The 20,673-nt window shown below is 39.5% G+C and overlaps 1 protein-coding gene across 6 annotated transcripts in view; it reads right to left on the reverse strand.

The window, feature by feature from the left end:
- LOC138961517 (adhesion G-protein coupled receptor G6-like) overlaps positions 1–20,673 on the reverse strand; it is a 437,302-nt gene that overhangs the window by 266,258 nt on the left and 150,371 nt on the right. The gene's annotated exons all lie outside the window — the stretch shown is intronic.

The following is a 20,673-nucleotide window of genomic DNA, read 5'->3' on the forward strand; positions in this document are numbered from 1 at the left end:
CACACACACACACACACATACACACACACAAACACACACACACACACACAAACACACACACACAAACACACACACACACAAACACACACACACACACATACACACACACATAAGAACATCAAAGGACTCTGAATCTATTTTACGACATGTGTCAGCACACGGTCTTTGAAAGTGTGAAGGCATTTTGTTAAAGATTGACTTAAAATGTACGGTTTTGTTGTCTCATTGCGCACTAACACGGCATCAAAAACCACCTTTTAATTGCACATGCTTAAATTTACCGAGCCTGGGGGATGAGGACGGTCGCACCCCGTGATTCGAAAAAGACACCTGTGCTTATTCTGACGGATTCTGGTCAATAGTCATACCGACGATCACGTGGTTTCCGGATCCGTGCAGAAGTGATTCCACTTTTCCCGATTGCAGCGTCAACTTGGCCTCATCGACAGTGAGATCTTTCCATTTTCTTCGCGAACATGACCCGAACCTTCGACCTGTCACTGCCCAGAACAATAGCTACACTATTTCCTTTAAAAGATTACTTCCCCTTGTTTATGAGATTTATGGAGGTGAAAGGCAATGGCTTTGTGCTCGTCATTCGAAGCGAAATGCGAGTGACACGCTTTCTGCTACACTCGGCCTTCGCTCGAAAGTTTTAAGCATGTATTTCAAGGCATGCCGAATAATTCCGCCGCGTTCTAGTTTTCCCAATCTCCAGGAAAATCGGCGAATTTTTCACTGCCAACCTAACTCGTGGTCCTTGTCAGACGCAAACAGGAAAGCTAGGGCTCGCCCGGCCCAAGACAATACTCTTTGTATGTCTTGGGGCAGAGAGGATCCCTCTGCTGTCTCATTTCCAGTATCTGAACATCCCTAAAACGCTGTGTGTTGTCCCTGGTGAACCATTCAGGGAAGGACCCTCTCCTTGTATTTTCTAGAGCCATTGCTTTGGACACAATTCGCTTCCATTATCTATGTCCTAACACTTCGTGTGTTCAGTCAGTGACTCGGAACGAACATCAGTATCGAAAGAAAGGGTGGATAGCTTACAGTTTTAACTTAGTGTGTAGTCTTGTACAAGTGAGGGACACTACGTTCGCATACTTCGCGAAAACCAGCTGGACCCGTCTCAGTCGTCGGGTTTAGGCTAACAAAGCACTAGTACATGACTCGGTGTTGGCTTTGTCATTTTTTAAAGTTTTTGTTTTAGTATTGATGTTTCAGTTTTAGGCCGACCGATTGACTAAATGTTTTGTTATCGCTTCATGCGACTTCTTCTGCGTTCGACGGTTGTGTCTAGGGTCGTAGTTCCGCTGCTGTCGTGAACTGGAACGTCGCTTTCAGGTCTTCTGACGTTCCCCAGAGCTTGGTCTCCAGTGTAGCTCCTTCTGGCCAGATCTGGTTCCGCAGCAGAGTGAAGTTTGTGCATGTATTTTTTGTTTCTCACTCCCTCTGCGTTCCAATGCATAAGGGTGAAGTTGCCAGTCGCATTACTCCGTCCTTCCCTGGCGATCTCAGAAGGGTGGGAGCTGCCAGTCGCTGGGGGTGGGCTCCTTTGAGGCATGGAGCCCGGCACCGCCTCTACCTGGCTGGGTTCCATAGAGGCGACACCATCACGAACATTCGACCTAGACACAATCATTTGTCGTAGTAAGCGTAGACATCCGGTCTGCTCCCCGCCTAATGGCCGATGTCTTCCGTCTTCGGGGGACTACGTGGGTTTAAATTTGGAGTGGTCCTTCTCCTAGAGGAGTTTCCTTGCAGGGATAGTGAGCCTCCTCTGCCCTCGTTTTAATTTTGGAGTGATCTTCTCCTAGGACAGCTGCCTTCCAGGGTTGACGAGCCTGTCCTGCCCGGCTATTTAACCCATAGTTGGGGGTTGGTTCGTGGGCACCAGGGCGTATCCACACGCCGGTGGGCCTGCATGCCACACGTCAAGGGGCCAACCTCCTCCGAGTCCTTGTAGTTCAGCCTGGGTCCTTTCGGTACCCAGTTCACGCCTGTCGCCACGATGGAGGCACTACAAAGGGCTTGCTGTGGAGAGGTTATGTACTGGCAGGAGAGACTGACGCAAGCTGCTCTCTTTTCGCGTTGTCCTGAAAAGGACGGTGCTAGCCAGCGGTGAGGGCTGAAAGCGAGAGGTGACAAGCACAAAACACTTCGCCAACACACTAGACACATCACACAACCATTTGACAGGCGCTTCACGCGACTTGTTTTATTTTACTGTTGCTTAAAAAAGAACCATATGCACAATTAACTAATGTCAGAATCGCAACAAGTCGCGTATAGCGATATAAGAACATTTAATCAATCTATCGGTATCAAACTAAAAGATCAACGTCAAAAACCAGTGATCGCCGAGACTACATTTAGATAGTCTCAACTAATACATACCCGAAGTACGAAACGGGTCAGGCTCGTCTCCGTGAAGACAAGGATATAAGTAGTAGTAAAATTGATATTAAAAGTCCTACGTTTTTTTGCCATTAAGGACTTGAGTGTTTGTCCGCTTTTTAACAAGGATATAAAGAAGGTGCACATACTTTTACGCCATTCAAGGCAAAAGCGTGCTAACGCGTGACTGAGCCCAATCATTAAAGCCGCCACAATAAAAGGTTCCCACAGCGAAGCGAACTATCCCGCCTCTGCCGCTGAAGAGCTGAACAGGGGGTGAATTGTGCAAGTGCATTATTGGAAGCCGTTGCAAAAAACATTTTTTTCTCTAAAAATGAGGTCAAAGTGTGATTTTGTTTTTAAACTTGTTCTGCATGACAAACGTCAAACGTCGCACCTTCAACATGATGTCATCGCAATGAGGCGAGTTGCCACTGCGTGTTTCGGTGACATGACACCCCTGACAGGTTGAAAGCTAGCAGAGCATGAATACGTTAAGGTATTGCGGTTTTTTGTTATCCTACATACGTGAGCGAGACCACACCTGAGATAACAATATTGCTATTCTGATAGACACATGGGGGAATTCAAGTGGATAGTCTCACACAGCCCTATTTCAATCATCGCAGCGCAGGAAGTTGTCCGTTGTATAACATTTACAACAACAAACAACGCATGCTTCCGGTTTCATCGACGTACGTGAAGTACACGCATACCTGGCCAAGTTTGCTTATGTTACTGATCGACAGACGATACAATTTGCAACATTTGTTTTACTAACCGTACATGAAATACATTCCGCATCAAATCGAGTTCTTTAACAGGCAACATCGGGTTCAAATCTCCCAGCAAGCTAAGCTCTATTTTAAATCTTGTTTCTAATTAAAAAAAAAAAAATCTTTTCTAAACTGTTACTTCTTGTATTTTATACCGCTTCCTTCGTTCCAAAAGGTTTTGGGTGGTTTATTGAAGATGGAATTAGTTAAAGGGTTGCATAGTTATCGAGTACTTCCATTTTTCGATTATTCAGAATAACTATTTTATTTTGTTCAGTAACATCATATTTTCGGAAAATGAAAAGCCAAAAGGGCGCTTGTATCACCTTGCGTCGACTAAAAGTGCGGTAATAGTGGTTGATTACTTCTAATTTATGAACTTCTGTCAAGGCAAAAACGTTCACATTAAACTGAAGTGTTCCACTTTTGAACACGTTTTGTTGTAACCATGCAGTTGTGAACACTCTGGAATACTATCAAAATCTACTTGCAAAAGTAGCACACATTGTAAACACTTTTTCATGTTTACCATGTGTGCGATAGTTTGTCCCACAGTGTTCACAACTGGTTGCCCAAAAAGTGTGTTCAAAAGTGGAACACTTCAATGTACAGTCCAGCCCCGAAAGAACAACAAATGGTGTACTCGCCTTTGGCTAGTGATTCTAAAAATGTACGAGCCAGAGAGCAAACTTCATTAGCCAAACCAACAATTTGTTTCAGCAACTTTACTTGCATTTGGCGAGTAAAATACTCGCCCCTTTCAGGCCTGAGTTTGGTAACGCGTGACTGAGCCCGTAAAGTAAAGCTGCCGCAAGAAAAATAATAGCATGGTGTGCCAGTCGGCCATAATGATATGTGCATGTAAAGATCACACTTGCACTTCTGCATGACAAGAAGCCAACAACTCGTAAGAAGCTACGTACCTCGTCGAGTCAGAAGACATTGGGTCAAACCGATGTCAACATCATTTTGTGTAAGCGATGAAACCTGAAAGTTGCTCTCCTTGATTCTTAACTTCAGTGATTTTTTGTTTGTTTTTGTTTTTGCCAAGCACATGATTGTGGGGCTTTTAATAAAAAACATGCATCCGTCTACAATGTATCATCATTCATCATTCAACATTTACCACTCAAGGAAACCTAGAATTTGATATACATGTTCGCAGTTCATTATTGCGACACACTTCCGATGTAAATGGCAAGTATACAAGACATATATTCACAACATTAGGACAAAAAAGACAGACAGAGATATAACATACCATTCGTCCACAAGTAATACCGGAACATAACATGCAGAGTACAATACACTTCAATGATCTTATAATAACGAACTTCCTTTTAGAATTACTAATGATTCTGAATTCTTTTCAGATGATACAACCATATACATACTTCTGATAATAAATGAGACAAAGTTTATTCATCATTGCAGAACAGTGTAGATGATATCATAAATTGGACGGATTATAACCACATGAGTCTTCACCCCCAAAAGACCCAATACATGTTAATTACAGCAAAGCAACAAGGCCAAAACATCAGGAATAATCCTCATTCCATATTAATTGGAAACGACGCAATAGAGAAAGTAGGAGATCACAACGTTTTTGGAGTAAATATTGATACTAATTTATCTATGCCCATCATGTTCGGTCGTTGTGTAACACCATGTCGAGGAAAATATATCAGTTAAACAGAATTACTGAAACACTTTCTTGATCAACTTTCACAGTTATCATTTTTTAACGCCTTTTTACAAACCATCACGGATTATTGTTCGACCATCTGGGACTCTGCCAGTGCAAATATTTTAAAACCATTTTATAGGCTACACAGACGAGCACTGAAATTAATGTTATTGAAACAATCAAGTCTCGTAATTGATGATTATTAAAAACTTACGATTCTGCCTTTAAAAGAAATATATTTAAATCAAATAGAGGCAACGTTGTGTGGAATTCTCTCCTGGAATTGGTTCGAGTCCCAACGAGTCTCAATACATTCAAAAAAACACCTTTCATTATATTTAATGTCATATTACGAAAAGTCACAGTGATGGAAGACTTCGTTTTAGATTTAGTTTCATATTGATTCATATTTATCCATAGCATCATACCAGTGTTATGCAGACTTGTTTACTCTGAGCGTCAGCCTACCTGTCCTACCCCTGTTGTTATCCAACCCCCCACCCCCACCCCCCAAACACACACACATACATACACACCTTGGATTATCTCTTTTATAAACAAAGAGATTGCGAGAGACAGATATAGACAGACAGACAAGGAGAGTCAGTCAGCGAGACATTGAGACAGAGAAACAGAAAGGGGAGGGAAAGAGGGGGTGAGGGAAAGAGGGGGAGGGGAGGGGAGAGATCGAGAGAGACAAAGACTAAGACGGTTGGGTAGTTATTGTTGTTAAACGCCCCTTTAGCCTTTATGGCGATACCGGACTGGGACAGAGGCAGACAGACAGATTTTGTTTGTTTGTTTGCTTAACGCCCAGCCATATCAGGGCGGTGCTGCTTTGACTTATAACGTGCGCCACACACAAGACAGAAGTCGCAGCACAGGCTTCATTTCTCACCCAGTCACATTATTCTGACACCGGACCAACCAGTCCTAGCACTAACCCCATAGATTGACAATTTTAAAGTCTTAGGTATGACCCGGCCGGTGTTCGAACCCACGACCTCCCGATCACGGGGCGGACGCCTTACCACAAGGCCAACCGTGCCGGTTAGACAGACAGATAGAGGTAAACAAATAGAAACATAAAGAGAGAGAGAGAGAGAGAGAGAGAGAGAGAGAGAGAGAGAGAGAGAGAGAGAGAGAGAGAGAGAGAGAGACCCAGTTTCTTTCCTGGGTAAATGTTTCAGTTTTTGAAACGCATACATAATTGCATTTCTGCTCGGCTGAGTTCATCGCGAGTTGAATGTGCAGTTATATAAGACGAACAAGAGTCCGGGTAAGCTTACTACTTTCAAAAAGGCCAGCCTGTTTTTACGCCCTGTGTTTGCTTCGAACGTCAGCGTACTCGTAATTATAGCAAGTCATGACAATGTTTTTGGGATAAAGTAGTTTGGCCGTTTTCTTGTATCTTAAACCATTCAGGCTTTATGACGTTGTGTGGTATGATACCCACACATGAGTAGGATACGTAGAGGTTACATGCCGAGTCTCAGTGAATTAAAGATAATGATCGAAGTTAGCGGATCATGAAAAATGCGAGATTCAGACATTGGTTTTTACATTTAGTCAAGTTTTGACTAAATGTTTTAACATGGAGGGGAAATCGAGACGAGGGTCGTGGTGTGTGTGTGTGTGCAGGGGCGGACGAGGGGGGGGGGGGGGTTCTGGGGTTTCTGGAACCCCCCCCCCCCAGGCAAAAAATAAAAAATAACATTTTTTTTTGGGGGGGGGTTGTTAATCAGTGACAAAATCTGCTGCCTGAAACTGGTAATGATCATCCTCAGAATGCATCAGATTGCACCATTTTGCATCCTTTTTTTCTTACAATTTTCCGGGGGGGCATGCCCCGGCCCCGGACCCCCCTAGCAAGCTAGGTGCTTCGCGCCGTCGGCTCGGCGCTTCGCAATATATAATATTCACAATATACTTTTGGAAACCCCCCCCCCATAAAATGAACTGATCCGCCCCTGGTGTGTGCGTGTGTGTGTATGTGTGCGTGTGTGTGTGTGTGTGTGTGTGTGTGTGTGTGTGTGTGTGTGTGTGTGTATGTGTCTGTGTCTGTGTGTGTGTGTGTAGAGCGATTCAGACTAAACTACTGGGCCGATCTTTATGAAATTTGACATGAGAGTTCCTGTGTATGATATCCCCGGACGTTGTTTTCCTTTTTTTGATAAATGTCTTTGATAACGTCATATCCGGCTTTTTGTAAAAGTTGAGGCGGCACCGTCACACCCTTATTTTTCAATCAAATTGATTGAAAGTTTTGTAAAGCAATTGTAGACAAAGGCCGGACTTCGGTATTGCATTTCAGCTTGGTGGCTTAAAAAATAATAAATGACTTTGGTCATTATAAATCTGAAAATTGTAATTAAAATTTATATTTTATAAAACGATCCAAATTTACGTTCATCTTACTTTTTTTTATCATTTTCTGATTCCAAAAACATATAAATATGTTATATTCGAATTAAAAACAAGTTCTGAGAATTAAAAATATAAAAATTATGATCAAAATTAAATTTCCGAAATCGATTTAATAACAATTTCATCTTATTTCTTGTCGGTTCCTGATTCCAAAAACATAGAGATATGATATTTTTGGATTAAAAATACGTTCAGAAAGTTAAAACGAAGAGAGGTAGGCCCTACCGAAAAACGTGTTTTGCAGCACAGCGAAACCACTACCGCGCTAAACAGGCTCGTCAGTTTCACTGCGTTTTGCACGAGCGGCGGACTACGGTCATTGTGATAAAATGCAGTGCGTTCAGTTTCATTCTGTGAGTTTCACAGCTTGACTAAATGTAGTAATATCGCCTTACGCGACTTGTTAAAAATTGTGATGAGGATGACACACCAACTTTAGTTGTTGCCAGGGAAGTTGGTGAACTCAGCCGAGGACCTTACTCAGCAGAAATGCAATTATGTGTGTGTTTTGAAAACTGAAACATTTACCGTGCGCAGGGCAGAAACTGGGTCTCTCTCTCTCTCTCTCTCTCTTTCTTTGTCTCTCTCTCTGTCTCTCTCTGTCTCTCTCTCTCTCTGTGTGTCTCTCTCTGTCTCTGTCTCTCTCTGTCTCTCTCTCTCTTTCTCTGTCTCTCTCTGTCTCTCTCTCTATCTCTCATTATCTCTTTCTCTCTGTCTCTCTGTCTCTCTCTCTCTCTCGTATACGCCATCATTCTTTGTGGAGACTGAAAGCAAGAACAGGCCAGTATCAACCTAACGTGTGCCCTGTTGACGAAATCGGGATAGCGCCGATAAGCGATGTGATTCCTACGTTTGCACCAGGTCATCAGAGGACAGCGTGGCTAACCAATTTGGTTGGGAGCTACTTTCCCTTTGTACATCTTTCAGTATGCATATTTTAAACGGCAACTGCACTCCTGATCTATCAGAACACTTTACATAAATTATGTTTCTGTACATGGAAATAGCGTCATTGATTACTTTGTTGTCTCTGATGAATTATCGTCACGTTCTAAACGTCTAGCCGTAGATGAGAGGGTTGAGTCATCGCATATGCCCCTCTGGTTAACGTTTAGCGCCGATTGTGCCCATGTCCGTCCTCCCATGAGTGAACCAACACAGCCATCTACAAAAAGACTCATATGGCACAGAGAAAAAGAGCAAAAGGTCAAAGCTTTGATTCAGTCTGAAAGCTTTGTAAACAAACTTGCCGCTGCTACAGCTTTGATCAAAGAAGACGCAGTGGGGTCATTGGAGTTATTTACGTGTGCCTTAAAAGACGCTGCCAAACCAATGGAAAGGGTGTTTAAGAATGACTCACCTTTAATCTCCGAAAACAACAAGTGGTTCGATTCTGAATGCCGAAAATTAAAAAGACAAACACGCAAGGCATTTCGGATGTATATGTAACCATCTCGGGTGAGTTCATTGCTACATTGAAGGGTGGGATCATGTGTGCGCCTTTCATCCGCAAGTGGCAAACTACAAGTCTGTAGTTTCTGTTCTTTGTTTTATTTTTTCGATGTAAACAATAAAGTAGAACTCTAATTTCAATCCAAAAAAACCCCTCTGATTCTATATTCCAACCCTAAAAAACTCTAAAAGAAAACTCTGACTACAACTCTGACCAGAACTGAATCCTGTAACATACAATAATCACAATACCATTATCTATGTGTTACCTCAATGTTTGCTGGTCTAAACAAACAAAACAATATTTTTTTTATTTATTTGTGAGTATTTCTACGCACATACCCTCTCCTATTTGGGGAGGCTCATGGCGTTTACAATATGCCGTGTGAGATGGAATTTTTTACACATTATATCACGCATTCACATCGGCCAGTAAATCTCAAGCGTGTTAGGCGAGTATATACTTTTCACGGCCTATTATTCCAAGTCACACGGGTATTTGGTGGACATTTTTATATATGTCTATACAATTTTGCCAGGAAAGACCCTTTTGTCAATCGTGGGATCTTTAACGTGCACACCCCAATGTAGTGTACACGGGACCTCGGTTTTTCGTCTCATCCGAAAGACTAGCACTTGAACCCACCACCTAGGTTAGGAAAGGGGGGAGAAAATAGCGGCCCGACCCAGGGTCGAACACGCAACCTCTCGATTCCGAGCGCAGTGCGTTACCACTCGGCCACCCAGTCCCTTCTTGATGTTTCATATATGTGGCTAGTGTATGCATGTGTGTTGATATGGGTGTGCGGGTGTGTACAGTTTCATGACAAAAAATATGTTTCCAACATCAAAACACACTGTGAATTACTTCTTCAAGTACTTATTCTACTTGCAAAACTTTATAAAACCTTAAATGTTATAACCTAAAATCCTAACTTCAACTTCAATTCCAACCAACAAAAGTTATTCTATCATCAATACATAACCCTTTCAATCAATCACGTTTCCTGTTTCATTATAAAGATTGAAATGTAAAACTAACTGCTTCTTCTCAAAATCATACTCTAATACTAAATACGTACTTTTCCGTCATTGACAGTACTGAATACAACTGAAGAGCAGTGGCTGGACAATCTCGTATCCATAGCAACGTACAATTCTGTGAACAATGTTTTGTGAGCAGGTTTCTTTCTAAAATCACAAGTCTCCCTGCCATAATGCAGCCTTGAGTATCTTGAATACTAGAAATACTACATGTGCATAATTACAGTCTAGTCCTTACGCGCGATTACCATTTTCTTCAAGAAAATGTGAGGTCTAGATTCACCATAATTCACAACAATGAGATCATTAAAACTCACTAAAAGAATTCTACCCTTTTTCAAGGAAAGATTATTTTCTCTTAAGACATCATCTCATGTCAAAAATGCAACAACTTCTGTTCTATCACTATCAGATCTAGTATAGATCCAGCAATGCTCTTCACTTGTCCACAGCATCAATCATATACTGAAAGTAACAACTACAGCAACTTACTGCGACACGGACGACTACTTCCGGTAGTGACGTCATACACATGTTCAGTGCTAATTCGTTTTGAATTTAGATTTAAATCAAAATCCAATTTCTATGTTTTCCACAAGTAACAGAATGTCCAACATACAAATTATGCTGACAATTCTAAGTATTCTACAAAATCATTCAAGTGCTTTGAAACATGTAGATCTATGCCTATTCAAAACTTAGCATACCGGTGCAAAAAATGGTTGCATGGCTGCACTCAAAAAATAATAAGTTTCTAGAATACTCTGTCATTTTCCACACCCAAACGATTATAAACACTTGAACTAATCATCAATAAAATGTTTTACGACTCCACAATCATTGATACAACAATGATGTTTCAGGGACACCAAAATTTCCCCTGCCTGTCACCTTTTCCCAGTTAAAAGTAGTGCAACCGTACCGGCAAGATGATTTTCACATATCAATACGCCGCACCAAAGTTCCAAATAATTCTGAGTGCTTCTGCAATAATTTTTGACTGAACAAAATATCCTTTTAGCTCAAATATAATTATCAACTCTTATCAATTTTAATGCAAACTTTTAACAAATACAAAAGGATGGAATTTCTGCAATCAATTTGCAGCTTGGTGTACGTATCTTCAAAAAAGGAGGTAGTAAACTTTTCAAAGTGGATTCCCTCGAGCTCACCTGATATTCAAACATGGTTCAAGGGAAATAATTTACTGTAGCACAAAACACTATTAGTTCAAACAAGTACAGAATAAAACATCTGAACAGTGGAAGGAAAACAACAACTGTAGTGCTATTTCACACAGTACTACATATAAAAAGGAAAAGACGGGACAAGACAAAGACAGGTTAAAGGGGTTATACCTAATGGAGAGAAAGTCATACTCCAAAGTGCTCGAACAGAAAAACGACAGTCACAAACAAAATAGAGTGAATAGCCTGCTGTTGAATATTTCTGACTCTCGTGCATTTTGGAAGGAGATAAAGAAATTCAGGAGAAAACGTAAACCCGCAGGAACTATTGACAACCATTTTAAGAAAGTACTTAACGAGGATGATGATAGAAGGCATGTTCAAGAACATGAACCTACTGACACTGAAGAAGAAAACGAGCTTGACTGCGACATTCTTAACAGCGCAAAAAAAGGGGAAAGCAGCGGGACCAGATGGCGTTTTAAATGATCTATTAAAAACCTCAGGTGACACAATCGTCCCGTATCTTTTGATGCTGTTTAATGACCTTTTTAGGACTGGTGACTACCCTTCAGATTGGGCAAAGGCTATCATTCAACCATTATTTAAGAAAGGTGATGATGAGAAACCTGACAATTATAGAGGCGTTTCTTTGTTAAGTTGTATGAGCAAGTTGTATACCAGTATTATGAATTACCCGTTTGTCTGCGTGGGCTGAGGAAAACAACATTCTTTCTGAGTCACAGGCGGGTTTTAGAAAAAAATACTCCACAATTAACCACATGTTCACTCTTTATGCAGCAGTTACCAAGCAGCTTCAACTAAAAAAGAAGTTATATGTTGCATTTGTTGACTTTCAAAGGGCGTTTTTTTTTTTTTTTTTGTGTGTTTTTGTTTGCTTAACGCCCAGCCGACCACGAAGGGCCATATCAGGGCGGTTAAAGGGCGTTTGACACCGTTAAAAGGGATGTTTTGTGGAATGTTTTGTTAAAGATTGGTGTAAAAGGAAGAATGTTTAACATGCTTTGGTCAATGTATTCATCCGTTCTCTCTTGCGTCCGATGTAACTCTAGCAATACTGATTATTTTGAATGTCTACAAGGCCTGAAACAGGGCTGTCTAGCGAGCCCAACGCTTTTTTCGTTTCTTATAAACGAGCTTGCCTCGGAAATAATATGTGAGGGCAGACACGGAATTCAAATGCTTCCCGGTGAGATCGAACTGTTTCTTTTGATGTTCGCTGACGACATTGCACTGCTGTTATCGTCCATAGTGGGTTTGCAAAACCAACTGAACATCTTATATAACGTTTCAAGGCGTCTTGGGTTAAGGCTAAACCTGCATAAAACCAAAGTCGTTGTTTTTCGAAACGGTGGTCATTTAGCCAAAAATTATAAATGGTTCTACGGAAACACGCAAGTATCAAGTGCTAGCTCTTACAAGTATCTCGGTCTGACATTCACAACCCAAGCCCGTTTGAATCTCTCTTTCAATGACGCAATCACCAGAGCCAAACAAGGTGTCATTGAAATTTTTAAAGTCTTATGGAATATAGGATGCCACGACATGGACATATTTTTCAAATTATTTGATGCGCAAATTGCTCCCATCTTGCTCTATGGCTCAGAACTATGGGGATGTTTTGACTGTTCACAGATTGAAAAGGTTCACATGTATGCCTGTAAAAGACTACTCGGGATCTCGTCAAACAGTCCAAACCAGATGGTTTATGGGGAACTTGGAAGATGCACTTTGTCAATCCTAGCAAATATCCGATGCGTAAAGTACTGGTTGAGACTGAACTGTATGCCGGACTCGAGATATGCAAAGATGTCATACATTTAAAAAACGCAGTTGAAAGGGGAAAGCAGAATTGGGTCTCACAAGTTAAATGCCTCCTTTGCATGAATGGATTTGGAGATGTGTGGTTGAACGGGTCTGTAGGTAGGGAATGTGTGTTTATTAGAACATTACAGCAACGTCTTCAAGACAAGTTTGAGCAAAACTGGCACTGTAAACTTGAAACAAATGTGAGATTTGATGTAAACAGGATGTTTAAAGGAGAACTTGAAAAAGAAAAGTATCTGGGTGTCATTGAAAACCAGTACATACGTAAAATGTACACACAGTTCAGACTTGGCATTACACCATTGAAGGTAAATAAACTGCGCTATAATCCCAAGTGCGCTGAATCCAGAAATTGTACATTTTGTAAATCAACGGAAGAAAATGAAAATCACTTTCTGTTTAAATGCCCAGCTTACAATGCAATTCGTCAAAAGTACATTGGTGCTTGTTTTGACCTTGATCAGTTCTCCAACTCATCGTTGTGCATTTTACAGACTGACAACAAATTACGACTGATTGCATTGTCAAATAATGTGTTCTACGCGTTTAGACAAAGAGAAAACCAATGGTGAAATAGACTGGTGTGATCGTACAACCCCAAATCCTTGTCTTCATCTTACTGTATTTTGTTTCTGTTTTTACTTCTTGTTCTATGTGTTGATTTTAAGTTGCCTTGCTTCCGGACGGTCAAGTCCACTTTGTTCACATGCATATTATTTTCTCCCCCTTGTACATACACATTGTGTTTGATGCAATACAAATTCGCCTTCGCCTTCTCTCAGTCTCTCTCTCTCTGTCGCTCCCTCTCTCTCTAATCTCTCTCTGTTGCTCTCTCTCTCTCTCTCTTTTTCTCTCTCTCTTTCTCTCTGTCTCTCTCACTCTCTATTAGTCTACCTCTACCTCATAACACTGGCAGAATTGTATAGGCATAGATAAAAATGTCCACCAAATACCCGTGTGACTTGGAATAATAGGCCGTGAAAGGTGAATGCTCTCCCTAATAGGCTTGAGGTTTGCTGGCCGATGAGAGTGCGTGATATATTGTGTAAAAAATTCCATCTCACACGGCACAAAAAAATCCCTGCGCCTTGAATCCGTGTGTTGAGATATGTGCGCGAAATAAATTGCATTAAATAAATAAATAAATAAAATGAATCTGTCTGTCTTTCTGCCTCTGTCCCAGTCGGGGATCGCCAAAACAGCTAAATGGGCGTTAAACAACAATAACTACCCAACCGTCTTGGTCTTTGTCTCTCTCGATCTCTCACCTCCCTCCCCTCTTTCCCTCAATCCCCCCCCTCCTTTCTGTTTCTCTGTCTCAATGTCTCGCTGACTGACTCTTCCTGTCTGTCTGTCTGTCTGTCTATCTCTGTCTCTCGCAATCTCTCTGTTTATAAAAGAAATAATCCAAGGTGTGTGTGTGTATGTATGTGTGGGGTACGGTGGGGGGGTTGAATGACAACAGGGGCAGGACGGGTAGGCTGACGCTCAGAGTAAACAAGTCTACACAACATTGGTATAGGGCGAAAAGGTAATCCATGATGAAAAGTACGCTGAGGCTCAGAGAAAAGAATTCTACACAATCCTACCCGGACCCTTGTGCCGTCCCGCTCTGCTGCACATTGGAGACACGTTGTACCTGCCGTGTGCTATAACAGGAGCAGAATGCAGCTATGTGCTGGAAACTATTATTTTAACAATAAATCTTGCATCATGGTTTGATGATCAGTTTATACTGAACTCATCCTGAACTCAGGTCAAAATGAGTTCCGCTCATTCTATCCCTGACAAGATGCCTTGAGTTTCCTTGTCTGGCAAGGAAACCGATTTCTTTTTACATTTAGTCAAGTTTTTACTAAATGTTTTAGCATAGAGTGGAAATCGAGACGAGTGTGTGTGTGTGTGTGTGTGTGTGTGTGTGTGTGTGTGTGTGTGTGTGTGTGTGTGTGTGTGTGTGTGTGTGTGTGTGTGTGTGTGTGTGTGTGTGTGTGTGTCTGTGCGTGTGTTTGTGTAGAGCGATTCAGAGTAAACTAGGTATGATATCCTCAGACGTTATTTTCATTTTGTCGATAATTGTCTTTGATGACGTCATATCCGGCTTTTTGTAAAAGTTGAGGCGGCACTGTCACACCCTCATTTTTCAATCAAATTGTTTGAAATTTTGGCCAAGCACTCTTCGACAAAGGCCGGACTTTGGTATTGCATTTCAGCTTGGTGGCTTAAAAGTTAATTAGTGTTTTTAATCCAAACATATCATATCTATATGTTTTTGGAATCAGGAAAAGACAAGGATTGAGATAAAATTGTTTTTAAAACGATTTCGGAAATTAAATTTTAATCATAATTTTTATATTTTTAATTTTCAGAGCTTGTTTTTAATCCGAATATAACATATTTATATGTTTTTGGAATCAGAACATGATGAAGAATAAAATAAAAGTAATTTTAGATCGTTTTATAAAAAAATAATTTTAATTACAATTTTTAGAATTTTAATGACCAGAGTCATTAATTAATTTTTAAGCCTCCATGCTGAAATGCAATACCGAAGTCCGGCCTTCGTCGAAGATTGCTTGGCCAAAATTTCAATCAATTTGATGGAAAAATGAAGGTGTGATAGTGCCGCCTCAATTTTTACAAAAAGCCGGATATGACGTCATCAAAGACATTTATCGAAAAAAATGAAAAAAACATCTCGGGATTTCATACCCAGGAATTCTCATGTAAAATTTCATAAAGATCGGTCCAGTAGTTTGGTCTGAATCGCTCTACTCACACACACACACACACACACACACACACACACACACACACACACACACACACACACACACACACACACACACACACACACACACACACACACACACATATACATCGACACTTGACTAAATGTAAAAAATAGAACGCTCGATCGTAAGGCTCCTATCAAAACAAAAATTTCGTAAATTTAAAGGGATACGCAGCATCTGAGTCTACCTTTGATTTTTTTTTTATTGACACATCTGATTACTAAAAGTTTTACAGTAGTAAAAGCATTCTCTGTACCACAATCAAAAAAGAAATACTCATTCCCTAAAGACTGCTGAACACCATGCATTTTTCATGTAACCACCGTTTTGCCCAAAATTCTCACAAAATTGCTAAAATAAGGGCCTGAAAGCAACAACAACAAAAAACTAAAAAGTAACCCTATTCTTTTTTACATTAAATGAATGTGAATAGTGTCTATATCTTGCCCAGAAAATATTAGAGCACTCGCATATTCCTTATAATACCTATGATTTTTATTCCAAAAAGTAGGGGGTAGGGGTATAAAAGATGCTGCCACTCGAAAACAAGCACGATGACCTACAGTTTTCTTGTGTTTATTTTGAAGGTAAGATATCAAATATCCTGCTGCAAGAAAATCAGAGTGCTGTCATATTCCATGTTGTCATTATGGTTGTTTGAACAACAAGATTCGCTGATTTTTGTAAATATTTCAACACAGTATGTCGTTATCGGTTTGAGTTTACTTTTTTTTGTTGTCAATTGACATATTTTGTTACTAAAAAGCATATTCTACCTACCACAATACAAACAAGTACCCATTCACTAATGACTGCTGGACACCATGCATATATATAACCACTGTTTTGGTCAAAATGTTCAGAAACTGCTGAAAAGAGGGCCTCATAGCAAAAAAACTAAAACGGTGTCCCTACTTTTTGTTTACACTAAATTAATGTGGATGGTGTCTATATCTTGCCCAGAAAATATTAGAGCACATATTTTTGGTCAAATGCCGCGTATCCCTTTAAGTGTAGTTGCACCCCCACCGATATGCACCTCTTCCCCTGCCTCTACCACCCTCCCATCTCCCTCCGTCAACTTCTCGTGCGTACACCCTACCCACCCATCCACCCACCCCCTCCCTACATGTACTATTTACCTCCCTCCATCTGTTTGAATGTCAAGTCTAGTGGTTTGTCATCATCGCACTGTGCGTAGTAGCTATATAGTCCCCCCTATAAACCCCACCCCCTTCCTGGACTGTCATTGAACTCCATCGTAACCACCCCCCCCCCCCTCTCCCAACCCATCTCCACCCTTTTACATAACACAAACCCACACCCTCGAGCAGCCGGGAAGTATAAATAAAAGTTGACTTGCCAAAACGCCTCGAAGTATCATCTGGACGCGTCTGCCGCCGTCCTCCAAAATATTACGCTTCGAATACTTCGGTAAGATGTTTTCTCCTCTTGAAATGTAGAAGGTGAAGAAATTTGAAGTGAAAAGACTTTTGAAAAATTCTAACAGAAAAAAACTTCTTCTGTTTTGCAGAAAAAAAACACTTACCCGGATTGAACCGAAAATGGTGAGATGAGGACAATTTTATTAAATAATCAATTGTTATTTATCTATTTATTCATTGATTCATTCATTTATTTATCTATTTACATGTATCTATTTATTTGTTTATTTATTGATTTATTTATTTGTTTGTTATCTTGTTCCTTATGTATTCATTTCGTTTTTTATTTCATGTCCATGTATTTATTCACGTATCTTTGATATGTTATTGTTTGATTTTTGTGTTATTTAAAAAAAAGTCTTTGTTGATAAACGAACTGATTTATTTTCTTGCTTATTTATTGATAAACGTAGCAAAGTCTTCTTCCGCTGAAGTGCAAATTTCTACATCAAACTGCCAAAGTGATTTCAGATTCAGGAATAAATATTACATGGAATGCTGGCTAATGTCTTTTCTCGGCGAATTACGAATTGTGTGGATCGCTGGTTTTATTGTCTTTCGGAATAACTCGAGTAGAATGCATTCAACTATCAAAAGAACTTATGTCACACGCTCTCCTTCTTTGCCACTACTAAAGCAAACGTGTGCAGGATAGTTAATTTTTTTTAAACCTCAGTTGCATGCAGGTTTGCTACTACATTTATTTTTTGCCTTCTTTCTTCTTTTTTCTTCTTTTTGTGTGTGTGTGTGTGTGTGGCTTGGAGCAATCCTTCTTCATAGGTCTGTTTCTTTTCTCAATCAAATGTGTACATCTTTAAATCAACAAACTGTATCAATAAAAAAACAAAAAAACATAACATAAATTTACTCCTAATGTTCAACTCAGTTTCCAACAATACACCCAAATCTAACTTTTTCCCATATTTAAATTTTCCAATGGTCATTTTGGTAAATAAAATACAATAATTCACAAAATAAATATAATCATTTTCCAAACTTTCCCTAAAATAACCCAAAAATACATTTTCTTCATTCAAAATGATGGCAACATGTATTTTCTTATAAACAAAATCTGTACATAATTATTTTCCAACCCTTCATCACCTCTTGGCAACTAAAAAAGAAATGTTCAAGGGTGTCTAATTCATTACAAACTTCACACTTATTCGATGTTCGTAATCCCATTTTGTTTAATAAAATATTGGTTGGATATATTCTATGCAATAATTTCCAGTGCAACAGACGTAATCTTTCTTCTTTTGTGCTGTTAACAGCCAGTAACCAGTTTCTCTTATCCAAATCAACATTATGTTTTCGTTTTCAAAAGTCACAGGCACTCGGAATCTGGACATCAAAATCAACTAAACATGTTCTAATAAACTTTACTGTTATGTTACCACCATTAACAATGAAATCCTGCAATGTAAAATATTGATATGGTAATGTGTCTGTACGTCTGGATTTAAGTGCTGTGTATAATGCATTGCATTCAAACTGTCTGGATGGTTTATAACCCACTTTTTGACATAAATCTTCAAACGAAATAATACCATTTTCATTCATAACATCCTTTACAAATGAAATACTATGTTCAATAAAATCTTTAAAAAATAGGCATTTATGTTTAAATTCATATTCATATTGTTCCAAATACATTGGTCTTTCAATAATACTGGTGCAAAATCATACTTTTCACAGAATTTTTTTTATTGTCAAGCCAAGTCAATAACACTTCCGTCGCGATATAACCTTCGTGGTTGAAAACGACGTTAAACACCAAATAATGAAAGAAAGAAAGAACAATAACACTTGTTTCCAAAACACTGATCTGCAACTATTGAGGCCAATCATCGTTTTCGAAGATGCATTTGAGTCAAAGCACGATAAACCAATGCCCAGACTTGCCAAACAATATCTTGGAACAACAGACCAATAATTTTGTGTGGAGTTTTGCAAATTAACAAGCCAAGAAATCATAAATGAGTTGTGCATATCTACTACATTTATCATATTCAAACCACCATCATCTTTTTCTTTACACATAACTGTTCGTCTTACTTTTTCAAATGCGCGTGTATTTGAATACTTTTACTTCCAAATAAACCTAAACAAAATGGAATTAATGTGATGTAAAATATGATGTAAAACATGATGAGGTACTGCCAGAGACTGGAAAATATAAACGAATTGAGATAAGAAAGGTTTTAACAATACAGATTTTACCTTGTATACTTAAATTTCTTTTTGACGAATTGGCGATTATTTGTTGTATTCGTTGAATTTTCTTTGACCAGTTTTCCTCAAAAGACGATGGAAAAATAATTCCAACAATTTTTACTTTACGTTTCCATTTAAGACCAAAATACTGATCTGTACACAACTTTTTGGACCCTATTCACATGGCTTCCGTTTTGATAACATTCACTTCCAAGTTGGAAAAACGTTTAAATATATTCAAAATGTATAACGCCCTTTCTAAATCTATTTTATCATGCAAAAAAAAGAGTGACGTCATCAGCATATAATAAAGGGTGCCATAGACAGATGGATACCCTTAATAGCTTCATCAGAACAAATCTTGATCGCCAACATTTCAAGGGCAATAACAAAAGCCATTGGCGAGAATGGACATCCTTGACGAATGCTAGTTTCCACAGAAAAAGGTTCGGATATCCACCCTGTATAATTAATACAACTTTGACTATTGTTCATCAGGACAGAAGCCCATTTTTTAAAATTATCCCCAAAACCAAATGTTTCAAATGCAAACAAACTATAATCTTTGGATATGGAATCAAATGCACGTCGAAAGTCAACTGCTAATAAATCAATCAATCAATCAATCAATGAGTCTTATATCGCGCATATTCCGTGGGTACAGTTCTAGGCGCTCTGCAGTGATGCCGTGTGAGATGAAATTTTATACGGCCAGTAGATTGCAGCCATGTCGGCGCATATTTACCTTTCACGGCCTATCATTCCAAGTCACAAGGGTATAGGAAGACAATTATTAACTGTGCCTAAGCAATTTTGCCAGGAAAGACCCTTTTGTCAATCGTGGGATCTTTAACGTGCACACCCAATGTAGTGTACACGGGGGGAGGTTCGGACACCGAAGAGAGTCTGCACACAAAGTTGACTCTGTGAAATAAATTTCCGCCGAACCTGGGATCGAACTCACGCTGACAGCGGCCAACTGAAAACAAATCCAGCGCGCTACCAACTGAGCTATATCCCCGCCCCAAAAACTCCAGGTTTTTCCATTGTGTTCATAATATCTATGGTATCATCAATGAGTCTAATCATGTTACTTATTTTTCTTCCTTTCATAAAGCCAACTTGATTTTCATGAATGATATCACCTATTACAGTGGAAAGTCGCATTGCTAAACATTTTGCAATTATCTTGTAATCTGTATTTGTCAGAGATATTGGTCTCCAATTGCCGAGATCGTCCCTAGGTAAATCTTTACCTTTATGAATTAAGGTCAGAACAGCTTGTTTTTGAGTGGTCGATAATTCGCCATTAACAAATGATGCTACAAATGAGGCATGAACTACATCCCTTATCTTCAACCAAAATACTTTTTAAAAACAGGTAGTGAGGCCATCAAG

The sequence above is a fragment of the Littorina saxatilis genome, linkage group LG3 (assembly GCF_037325665.1).
Source record: "Littorina saxatilis isolate snail1 linkage group LG3, US_GU_Lsax_2.0, whole genome shotgun sequence".
Taxonomy (NCBI): domain Eukaryota; kingdom Metazoa; phylum Mollusca; class Gastropoda; order Littorinimorpha; family Littorinidae; genus Littorina; species Littorina saxatilis.